At 40.3% G+C, this 10,943-nt stretch overlaps 1 protein-coding gene across 1 annotated transcript in view; it reads left to right on the top strand.

Annotated features, from left to right (window-relative positions):
- Positions 1-10,943, top strand: part of Chn2 (chimerin 2) — a 330,737-nt gene that overhangs the window by 165,087 nt on the left and 154,707 nt on the right. The window lies entirely within an intron of this gene.

Here is a 10,943-nt window from a genome sequence, read left to right as displayed (position 1 = left end):
GCTGCAATGCTTGGTAAGAAATGTACGCATTATCCTGCCCATGTAATTGTAACCCCTCTGTACAGTATGTTCACAAATAAAATAAAATTAAATTTAAAAAAAAGGGCCATAAGTGGAATTGTGGCTCAAGTGGAGCTGTGGCTCAAATGATAGAGCAAGGACCAGCCTTGAGAAAAAAAATAAAAACACTTCTGAGTTAAAAAAACACAATAGTGACGACTCAGGCACTTTCTTGTTACTTGGTTTTGTCCAAATGGTTTTATACCATAGTTAAGAGTTCTTCCTTCCCTTCCTAGCTTCATAAGCATCTATTGCCTGTCTCTCCACGAAGCCCAGCAGAGGCACCTCGTCCTTTATTACAGGAGTCTGGTCTTCCATCTGTGAAATAAAGGATCATGCTGGGTCTCTAAGGGGGCCCTTGGAGTCTAGTGTTCTGCCTTCTCATCTTCGATTTTCATTTTAAAAGGCAGTGCTAATGACTTAGTAATTGGATGTTTTTGTTTGTTTGTTTCTTAATGGAGTGTGAAGTGCTCTGACAGTAAATCAACAAAATATCTGTAGTGAGAGGTCCTGTATATTCCGTGACTTACTGTGCCTTGCACACAGCCTTGCACACATTAATGACCCAATAAATATTTGTTGAACAAATGCCACTGCTGGGAGCTTTACTGAAGCCAAAGATGCCATTGGCTCAAATTCATCTCGGGTTTTTTTCTAAGTGACCTTGGGCCACTCAATCTCTCTCTTAAAAGCACTTTTATCTCCTAAGCAAGCTAGAAAGAACATTGCTAATTACATGTCCACAATATCAATTTAACCCCAGTGTACTGTGGTTAAATTTGATTTCTGGATCTAAGTTATGCTTTTAAATTTGCTCTAGAATCATAAAACCTTACTTGAAAAAGGGATTGTTAGGCCATTTAATACAACCTTAACCGCATTTATAAAACCTTTCTTTATTACACACAACTAGCAGCTATTCAGACTAAGGGCCTCAAGAGATGAGAATCTTAAAACATGAGACAATTGTCTTATCCACAACATCTCAATATATTGATCAAAGTTCTACAGAATACCACTTAAGAAAGAACTCCCTTTTGTTTATCTTAGACCAGGAGTTTTCGTTTTTTGTTTTCTAGTTTGGTTATATCTCAAATATTTTTATCAGGGTCTTATTCAAGATGAGCATCTATATTCAAGATTAACATCCATTTGATCTTTCAGTAAATAGTTTCTGAATGTCAAGAGGTTCAATATTAGGAACCAACAGTGAATATAATGTGGTCCATACATATATGCAGATTTTCATGAGCTACTTCTAAAATCCCAAACTGTAACAGGTTTTTTTTCCCAGAAATTCCATCAAAGCCCTCAGAATATCACATTTGTTATGTTTTAAATAATCTTCTCATAAATACATTCTGAATCCTAGGATTCACAAAGCTCTTCTATTTATACAGCTAACATGACAAAATGTCTTTGGGGAGATTAGTTTTATATGTTGATACCAAACTCATTAACATGTCATTTATAGAACCCATATTCTTCCATCACACACTGTTTCCTTAATTGCAGGAAACAGTACAACTAATATAGTTCCAGGACACAATTACTTCTATTATCATATAGGACTTGGCTTAAAATTAATGATTTGTGATTATTGTTATGGCATAGAGGCATTTTTTCGCTTCTATCAAGTATAATCGGCCATTACTTTGTTTTATTTGGTATTTTGAAGAATGTTGGTCCTAATTCTGTCATTATTCCTAAAACAAAATCTATTTCTAAGAGCTGAATTTAAATTTTAATGATAACGTCAGTAATTTTGTTACAAGTAACAGTGCATTCAATCACATCAGTTAATTTAATCTTCAAGTTTAGAGGGAACTGGCTTTAGGTATGACATTTTCTCTCTCAAATAACTTTACCACAACAGTGTGACTATCCCTTTTTTCCTCTCTGCCTTTCCTGTTGTTGTTGTGTATGTGGTCGTAAGGAAGCAAACCCAGGGCCTCATGCATGTTAGGCAAGCATTATACCAGTAAGCCACAATCCCAGCCCTCCTGCTTTATTCTTAACATGTCTTCTATGCCATTCCCAAATAGGTACCAACAACAGCAGGACTATTGCTTTCTCTTTCAAAAGCAGCCAACAGAGATTAAGTTCCAGCTCTAACTGAAATGGGTTTCCTTATTCTATTACCATGCTCAGAGAGTTGATATCTGTGAACTTTACTAAACTGCTCAGGAACTATTGTTGGAACTCAGGGAAGGATCATGTCTATCCAACTCATGTGACTGAAGATCTTTAAGTAATACTGGAATAAGAAAGGTAACTACAGACTTAGGGTAAGAAGCTCTTCCAATGTTATATATAATGCAGAGCACATTATGTATGCATCATTCAACAGGTGAATATGAAGTCTCTGCCTTAAGCCACAGTTGCTATGAGTTGTAAGGCCAGTAGGATGTCTAAAGGATTTATGATATCACACTATGGTCCTGTTACTGCCTTTTCCATTTTTTTCATAGTAGCTAATGCTATCAATTACTGAGATATTGTCTTCGAATAGTCTTATGCCACTGTATCTGCAGCTAATTCTCATCTCTTGAGACCAAACCCTAAAATATGGTTGAGAAAGTCACTGAGAAAGTGATGGATTCGATGTCCTAAAAAAAAAAAGTTTTTAAGCCAAAACAGTATAAACTGTTTGTTCCAACCATATAGCTTCAAAAGCCAGCCATCATGGGTATACTCTGAAAGATTTTCTTTTTCAAGAGAGTGAATGTCAATTCATTTCAGCTACGGATGTGCTATGGCTGACAGCTGTCCCAGGAGCCTTTCCCTGTGCAGCAGATCAAGTGGTCATAGCTTGTGACTGTTTTTCCAAATAGGACTTTGGAGCCTTGAAGATCTTGAGCTGCAGATTTTCTGTATTAGAATCACCCATGTGAAATGTATCTGACCCATATCTTGGTATTGGAAAATTGAGATCATGACTGGTCAAACTCCAAAGGTTTTCTTTTTGATGGTATTAGGTTTAAACTCAGGGCTTCATGCTTGCTACTAGGTGCTCTACCATTTGAGCCATACTTCCAGCCCCTCAGAGGTTTCTGTTTGTGTGTGTGTATGTGTGTGCATGTGTGCACACATGTGTGTGCACGTGCATGTTCATGTGTGCATGCATGCTGTAATGGAGCTTATACTCGGGGCCTCATGTTCTCACTTGGCTCTTTCCTCATGGCTCTACCACTTGAGCCAGACCAAAGTTTTTTGTTTTATTTTTTCAAGGCATATATATGCCTGGATCCCTGGTATGAGGCTCCATAAGCCCTTTCCTTTATCACAATGCAACTGGACAGTAGGATAAGGGAATTTAAAGATGACATCCTGTTAGTAAGACCGAGCTGAAGGGGGAGTTGGAGCAAGGTTCTATAATTCAATGCTCATACCTGTGAGGTTTTTTTTTCCCTGAGAAATGGGAAGGCATAAACAGGGAGCAAAGTGGTACTGGCTCAGTGTCACCGCCACGTGGCTGGACTCAGCTCCTGGACCCACATGCTCTCTGTAGAGAGAAGTGGTCTGCAGGAGTGGGATTCACTACCACCCAGGCCATGGCCTTCCTCTGTCATCTACAGGAGTGATTACCTCTCTTTGCAGAGGAGGGTGGGTCAAGTTTTCCTAATGAAGAAAAAGCATATTTGATTTCTCAACCTATCTTGGGAATCTGGCAGTCTCGGTCTCCACTTCCACATTCTTGGATGACCATAACCTCTACCAGCTACAGCAGCTAACAGCTTGCTACCGTGCAAAATATGTTCTGTGTTGTTGTAGCCGGCCATGGAGTGCCTGTTTCATTATGCCATTGCTCTGCTCACAGAACCACCCAAAGACTGACATCCACTGCTGTGTTTTCCTTCTGAAATATGTTTGTTGAATGAAGAAAATTCAAGAAGTGACATTTTCAGATTATGTGACATGCCTCAGTTACATTAGATTTACCTCAGAGATTTTTTTTTCCCCTCACACAGGTGTTTGTTTTATTTCAGCTCATTCTGAACATGATGGGCAAACTCTTGCTAAGATAGGAAATTGGGCTTTGTTATTTTGTTTGGCTTCCATTGCAATTGGTTGCCATCTCATTATCTGCACAGACGGACACACAACCCAGATGGCAAACAGGCTTCTAGCCCTATCTGCCAATTTCTCTTTCTTGGAACAGCATAGAGAAACAGGCACTCAATTAATGATGCCTGCTACTGAGGGATGAGGCAGGCAAGGTGGCTTCCCTGATTTCTTGGGCTTCCTGTTCCAAGTCATCCCTGGTGGTCTTTTACCAGTTATGTGGTTGGTGATCTACTAGCTCTCTCTTTATCAAAGTTCAGAGGGTACTCAGAAGAAAGAGCTGTGTGATTTAGGCTGTTTACCCAGCAAAGAACTGTCCAGAAGCGTTCCATTGCCTGCATTCTTCATTTTTATCCATGGCATCTCAATCTCTTTGACACTAAGTGTCAAAGAGACTGTCGTTGGTCAAGCCCTGTCAGTCTTCCTGTACAATCAACTATCTTCTCATCTGCACTCCCAGAATAGCGCCCTCACCCACACAATCTCTGTCATGTACAAGTTAAATATTGTTCTCTTTTACCTTGTTGTCTACAAGGGTCTTCCTGTTCCATGGCTTCTTCCACAAGACAGAGGATAGTGCCCCCCACTTAGGGATGTACATTAGAATCTTTGGAAAACAATATAGTTGTTCTGCTGGAGTGGCAGAGTGGGCATCTCCAAGGATAGAGTCTGGAATCTGTATTTCATAGACAGTTCTCAAAGATGCTATTTGGCTCTAGGGCAAGCAGTTCACCTGGAGCTGTTCTGCCATCCACTTTAGAGAACCAGGGATAAGGCTGAAACATCTAGGCTGTGAGAGGTCTGATGATCCAGGCTTTGAATCTTGATTTCGGCCCAGGGCTTCTGTGACCGCGATGGCACCTACAGCCATCTTCCCTGCTCTATCAATAGGGGAGAATAAGTTTCCATGGAAGATTAAGCCAGCAGATTCATATAAGGTGTCTGGCATATAACTTCTAAGTTCCCAGTAGCCACGTCCTTAGTAGTGCTGTTCCAAAACAGACTCCTGAGGGCAGGCCACTTCCTCTCACAGAAGACTGAAGAATGCTTTTACTCTACTCCTTAGCCTGACTTCCTGTGGCCTCTCACGCATTATGCCCCCAGCACAGCTACCACTGTGGCCTCCCACCAGCACATCATTTCCTTTTCCTGCTGCCACTCTTCCTTCCGCTGCTATCCTCTGTCTACTGTAGTTATAAAAACTCTCCTGGAGGAGAGCTCTATTCCCCTTCCCACAGGCAGCCATTCTGACCAGCTGAGGTAGCTGAGCAGCTACCTACTCTTCCCTTGTTAAAGCTCGTATCCAGCTGGACTTTGTGTCTGTAAGCATAGCTTCCTCCCAGGATTAGAGTCTCCTCAAAGGCACAGATTGTGAGCCATGAGCCATGAGCTATAGCCCATTCCATTGGGCTTTGTTATTTTGTTTGTCTTCCAGTGAGTGGCCATCTCATTACCTGCATAGACAGACACACAACCCAGAGGCAAGCAGGTATCTACGAAGTGTCAAGAACGATTGCAGGTGCTAGAGACTCTGCACTAGCAAGGTCCTGGCCTTGTAGAACTCACACTGTAGTCAAAGGAGTCATGTGCAAAAATAATCAATAGTTTTACTTATTGCTGGCATTCATAGTGATGAGTACTGTGAAGAAAAATACAACAGGAAAAGGGAGCAGAATGATGGATAGAATTCTATACAGGAAACTCGGGGAAGGCTTCCCTGGAGAGAACAGGTTTAAGTAGAGACAGGAAACAAGCCAGTGAATTAGCCATAGGACTAACTTTCCAATTGCAAAGAACCTGAGGCACAGGAACAATAAACTAGGGCTCTGGAAGATAAAGGTTACAGTTTAGGCTAGGGACAAATAGTTAATACTCTCTGCACTTCTTCCTCATCTGAAATACCAGAGCTACGATGCCACCAAGTTGTTGGTTTTTTTCTGAGTTCTTTAGAAGACTTAATAAAGTATTGTTCCTGAAATGTGACAGACACTTAGACTGAGTATGCTCTTCTCTTCTTCTCTATTCCATTTCTCCCAATTCATCCTCGCAGCCTCCACCTAATGCTGACTGTGGTGTCTGGCATATAGCAGATGCTCACATATTTGCTGGTATGAATTGCAAAGGAGCATTAAGCTAAAAATGCTTCCTTTCTTATCACAGGGACACTTCAGTTTTTTTCCTCCATTAAAAATAGTGTTTACAAAGCCATCCCACCCAAGCCCCCATATAACTGTTGGCTTCCAGAGGCATTGACAATGGGAAGAAAAGGAATCTGTGAATGTAGATTCTGCAATTCCACTTGCATCTAAAGCTGTAACTCTAGAAGCTGCTGTTTTGTTTGGTTCCCATTCTATTCTGTAACAGCAGCAACCTAGTGCTAAAAAGCAGCACAGAAGCATGCAGAATGACTCAAAAGGAACAAAGGAACTCAAGCAGCCTCCCTGGTGATTTAAGGAAGGCAGAAGCAGTCCTGAGAGACCCCTGGAAATTGGTCTCTCCCTCACTACCAGTTCATCCTCACTCTTCTTCTCCTCTTAGCATCCTTCTCTCCTGGTGTCTCTCATAATATCGTCTTACTTTAAATAGGCAATGCATATGTTTGGCTCATAGGCAGTAGAATAAAATATACATAGAGGACACTCTTCTACTCTTAGTTTCTCTTTCTTTTCTTCCCCTGGAAATAGTTGATTTTATTACTTCATTGTTCTTTTGAGAGTTTTTGCAGATATAAAGAAAAATGAATACATACATGTTATTATTTTACAGACTCAAAATGAATGTATGCTCTCTCTCACACACACTCTTTCCCTGTTCGTGTGTGTGTGTGTGTGTGTGTGTGTGTGTGTGTGTGTGTATACAAAAGTGTCCTTTGGTATCATGGGGAATTGGTTCCAAGAACTTACGACCTGAAGATATCAAAATTTATGGATGCTCAAGTTCTGTATACAAAATATTTTTTGTATATAAACAGCATCTATCTATATGCACATCCATCTTTAAATAATTTTGAGATTATTTACAAATCTAATACAATATAAATGCTATGGAAATAGTTGTTACACTGCTCTATTATTTAAAAATAAGAAGAAGAAAAAATCCTCCATGGTTAGTACAGATGATTTTTTTCCTAATATCTTTAAACAATGACTAGTGAAATCCATGAATGTGAAATATGTGACCAACTGCAGGCTGTTTACTTGCTTTCTGTATTGAAACAACTCCTGAGTATCATCCTATGGCAGTGTGAGCTTCTGAATAATTACTGTTGGAAGCATGATATCCCCTGGAAGATGTACATAATTACTCAACTATTCCAGCCCAACAGGCATTGGTAACGTATTATCTTAATAGGTGGCACCTCACCAGCTCCAGATTTACTATGTACTTCCTAAAGGACTTCTAACTTGTAAATCTCACCCCAGAGCGGACATGATTCTTACAATAGAAGCTATGGTTTTATTTGTATTAATATCCACAGCACCTCAATAAGTTCTGAGGCTACAAAACTAAGCAAAATAAAACATGATCCCATTCCTCATATTGGGGCCCTACATATATTGGGAAAGAGAAATAATTTTTATAACTCACACCAATCGCTTCAGAATTATAATAGAACAATCTGTAGGAAGAAAAATACAAGAATTGTAGAATAATAGAAGGGTGATGTATTGTGTTGCAGTGTGAGAAAGGTCAAGACAAACTTTTGAGCAAAATTGGTAATTGAACTCATGATACTGAGAGGTAGAGCATTAGAGTTAGGAAGGTAGGAAAGGAAGGTATCATAGAGAAAGGGAACCAAAGCCCTGAGATTAAACGGAGTTCTGTGCACTTGGGAAAGGAGTTGTTCAGCAGAGATTGTGAAATATTAAGTGTAAAAGTAGCCAAAGGTAAGACTATTTAGGGCATTATAAGAGACTTTGGTCTTTATTTAAGAGCATTGTGAGGCTCAGAAGCCTGGAAGCCAGGGAGAAATATGAATTGGTTGACATTTAAAACAATCACCCTCGTCACAAGGCAGAGAACAGGCAGGGCAGGATATAAGAATCTCAAGCTTGGAGTCAGCTAGTGGTGTTATTGAGCACATGTAAGAGCCTTTTAAAGAGCAAATTGAGACACCTAATGGCAAGCTGACCATGTAAGTGTCAGAGAAAAATTCTAGAATACTGGCTAGAAAAATCAAATGAATAGTGGCTCCTTTGTTGATAATCAGGATTCTAAAAGAGGTCTAGATGTGGGCAGGATTTGTTTGAGGTCCTTTTGAGTAACTATAGAGGAACCTTTGGGCAGTTGGCCATACAGCTTGGGGCTTAGAGAAGGATTCAGAGCAGCAATGCAAGTCTTTTCAACGAAGTGTTGGATGCAGAGGAAAAAGTCTTTAAAAGCAGGAAAGAGAATGAGACTTGGAGAGGGTTAATGATAAGCCCTATGTATGTCCTATGAACAGTGGACAAGCAGAAGGGGCATAGGCAAAACAGGCACAGGAGGGAAAAAGGCAAACAGAGGGAAACTAAGAAAGGGAAACACCTTGGAAGTCGATGGAATGCACAATACCCCTGCCCAGGTCCATCTCCCGTTCACAGAAGCCCCTCCTTCCTCTCCCCCTCCCATTTTTCATACACCGGTATATTGACATCTGCAGGCTCCTTTTCTAAGGGAAGACAGATGTTTAGGGGCCACTTATTTTAGCCCTCTGTCATTTTTTTATGTTCTTCTGAGCAAAAGGGCTGTGTTGCATGCTGCTGTGCTTTCCTGTGTGTGCACCATTATCCTAAAGTGTCATCCTTCATGAGGGCAACACATGTTAGAAATGTGACACATTACAACGCCCACCTGTAAGAGACTTAGATACTATGCTAAGCTGGGGAGTCGACACTTAAATTAGGCGAGATAATGACATGTTAAGCTGAAGGACTCAGACAGCCATGATAGCAAGATACATTCCTTCACTTCCATATTTTTCTAAGTGTCTGCCCACAATTAAACTTCCTTTATCTTATTTTTAGGCCTAACAATAAATCATAAAATCATGCTTATCTTGTTCTGTTTAATAGAAAGATTTTTATGTGTTTATTTATTTATTTATTTTTATGCCAGACCTAGGGCTTGAACTCAGGTTTGTTTGGGGGGGGGCGGTGGGAGGGAGGATTTGACTCAAAGTTAATGTTCTAGTGGTAGTGTTCTACTGCTTGAGCCAAGTTCCACTTCTGACTTTTTTAGTGGATAATTGGAGAGAAGAGTCTCATGGACTTTCCTGTTCAGGTTGGCTTCAAACTGTGATCCTCATATTTTAGCCTCCTGAGTGGCTAGGATTATAGGTATAAGCCATTAGCACCCAGCTTAGGTCCACTAGTTTTCACCTTTTGATTCATTTACTATTCTAAAATTAGGTATTTTCTTTTCAAGATTCTGAAGATATAATCAAACTGTTTTGTTTCAAACTATTTTCATAGAAGCAGAATCCAAGGTTATTGGCATGTAGGTAGCTTTTCCCTACAAAACAAGTAATCAGAGCTAGAGTGTGTGGTTCAGAGGTAAGAGTAATTAACCAGCATGTATGAGGCCCTGTATTCTTTCCCAGATACCATAACAACAACATTCACCAAAGAGAGAGAGAGAGAGAAGGGCAGAGAGAGAGAGAGAGAGAGAGAGAGAGAGAGAGGGAGGGAGAGAGAGAGGAAAGAAAGGAGAGGGAGAGAGAATCACGCATTGAAAAGAGACCACAAATAACAGTCCAACTAAAGCAGGTTAGAAGAGACTTGCCATCTGAAAGGGTTGAGGAAAATAATGAATGACAGCTGGGTACTGGTGGCCCACAACTGTAATCCTAGCTACTCAGGAGGCTGAGATCTGAGAAGATCATGATTTGAAGCCAGCCCAAGCAGGAAAATCTGTGAGACTCTTACCTCTAACAAACTACTCAGAAAAAGCCAGAAGTGGGGCTGTGATTCAAGTGGTAGAGTACTAGCCTTGAGCCAAAGAAGCTCAGGGACAATGCTCATGCACACACACACACACACACACACACACACACACACACACAATGACAATGGTGGAGATGAACTTTACAACTTGGGGTGGGGGTGGGGGGCATTGGGAGGGAGGGAAAGTAGGAGAAAAATGAGAGAGGGGTAACAATATTTGACAAGGAATGTACTCACTACCTTAAGTGTATAACTGTAACCTCTCTGCCCATCACTTTAACAATAAAAGTAAATTTTAAAAAAAACTACAGACAATGAATGGGTAGTAGCCAAATAGACGGAGGTGAGGGGCAGGGGAACAATTTGGTGTTTCCTGTTTCATTCGCTCCCAGAAACCCTCGATTTTGCATATACCTGCCTTGTTCTTTTCCTGCCTATCTAGAGACACTACCATTAATTTCAGAGATTCTATCATAGGGTCTTATTACTCAGATACTCACAAGTAAAATTGCATCTCTAAGGTAGTCAAAAGAATTTTAGCTATATCTAGTCTTCCAAGAAAGTCATATAATGAACAATGCCAATAACAATTATGAAACTAAATTGACCTTATAAGAATAAAAAATCAGTTTTGCCAGTTTATATTCATGGTGACTAATTTCCATATAAATGATCTGGCTTTAGCCAGTCTTAAAAAAATGTGCCTGGGTGCTCTTTCTCTTTCCTTCTGTCTCTCCTTCCCTCCTTCCCTTCTTCCCTCCATCCCTCCCTCCCCCCTCTCTCTTTAATAGCTGCAGTTCTGAAGATGACTGTAAATGGAAATATTCAATTGTCTGAACACATTCACCTGTGTTGCAGTTTTCGAATTATAATATTCATTTATTTTCTCTTTTTTCC

The sequence above is a fragment of the Dipodomys ordii genome, unplaced genomic scaffold, assembly GCF_000151885.1.
Source record: "Dipodomys ordii isolate 6190 unplaced genomic scaffold, Dord_2.0 Scaffold76, whole genome shotgun sequence".
Classification (NCBI taxonomy): Eukaryota; Metazoa; Chordata; class Mammalia; order Rodentia; family Heteromyidae; genus Dipodomys; species Dipodomys ordii.
This window is presented reverse-complemented; position numbering and strand designations above follow the sequence as displayed.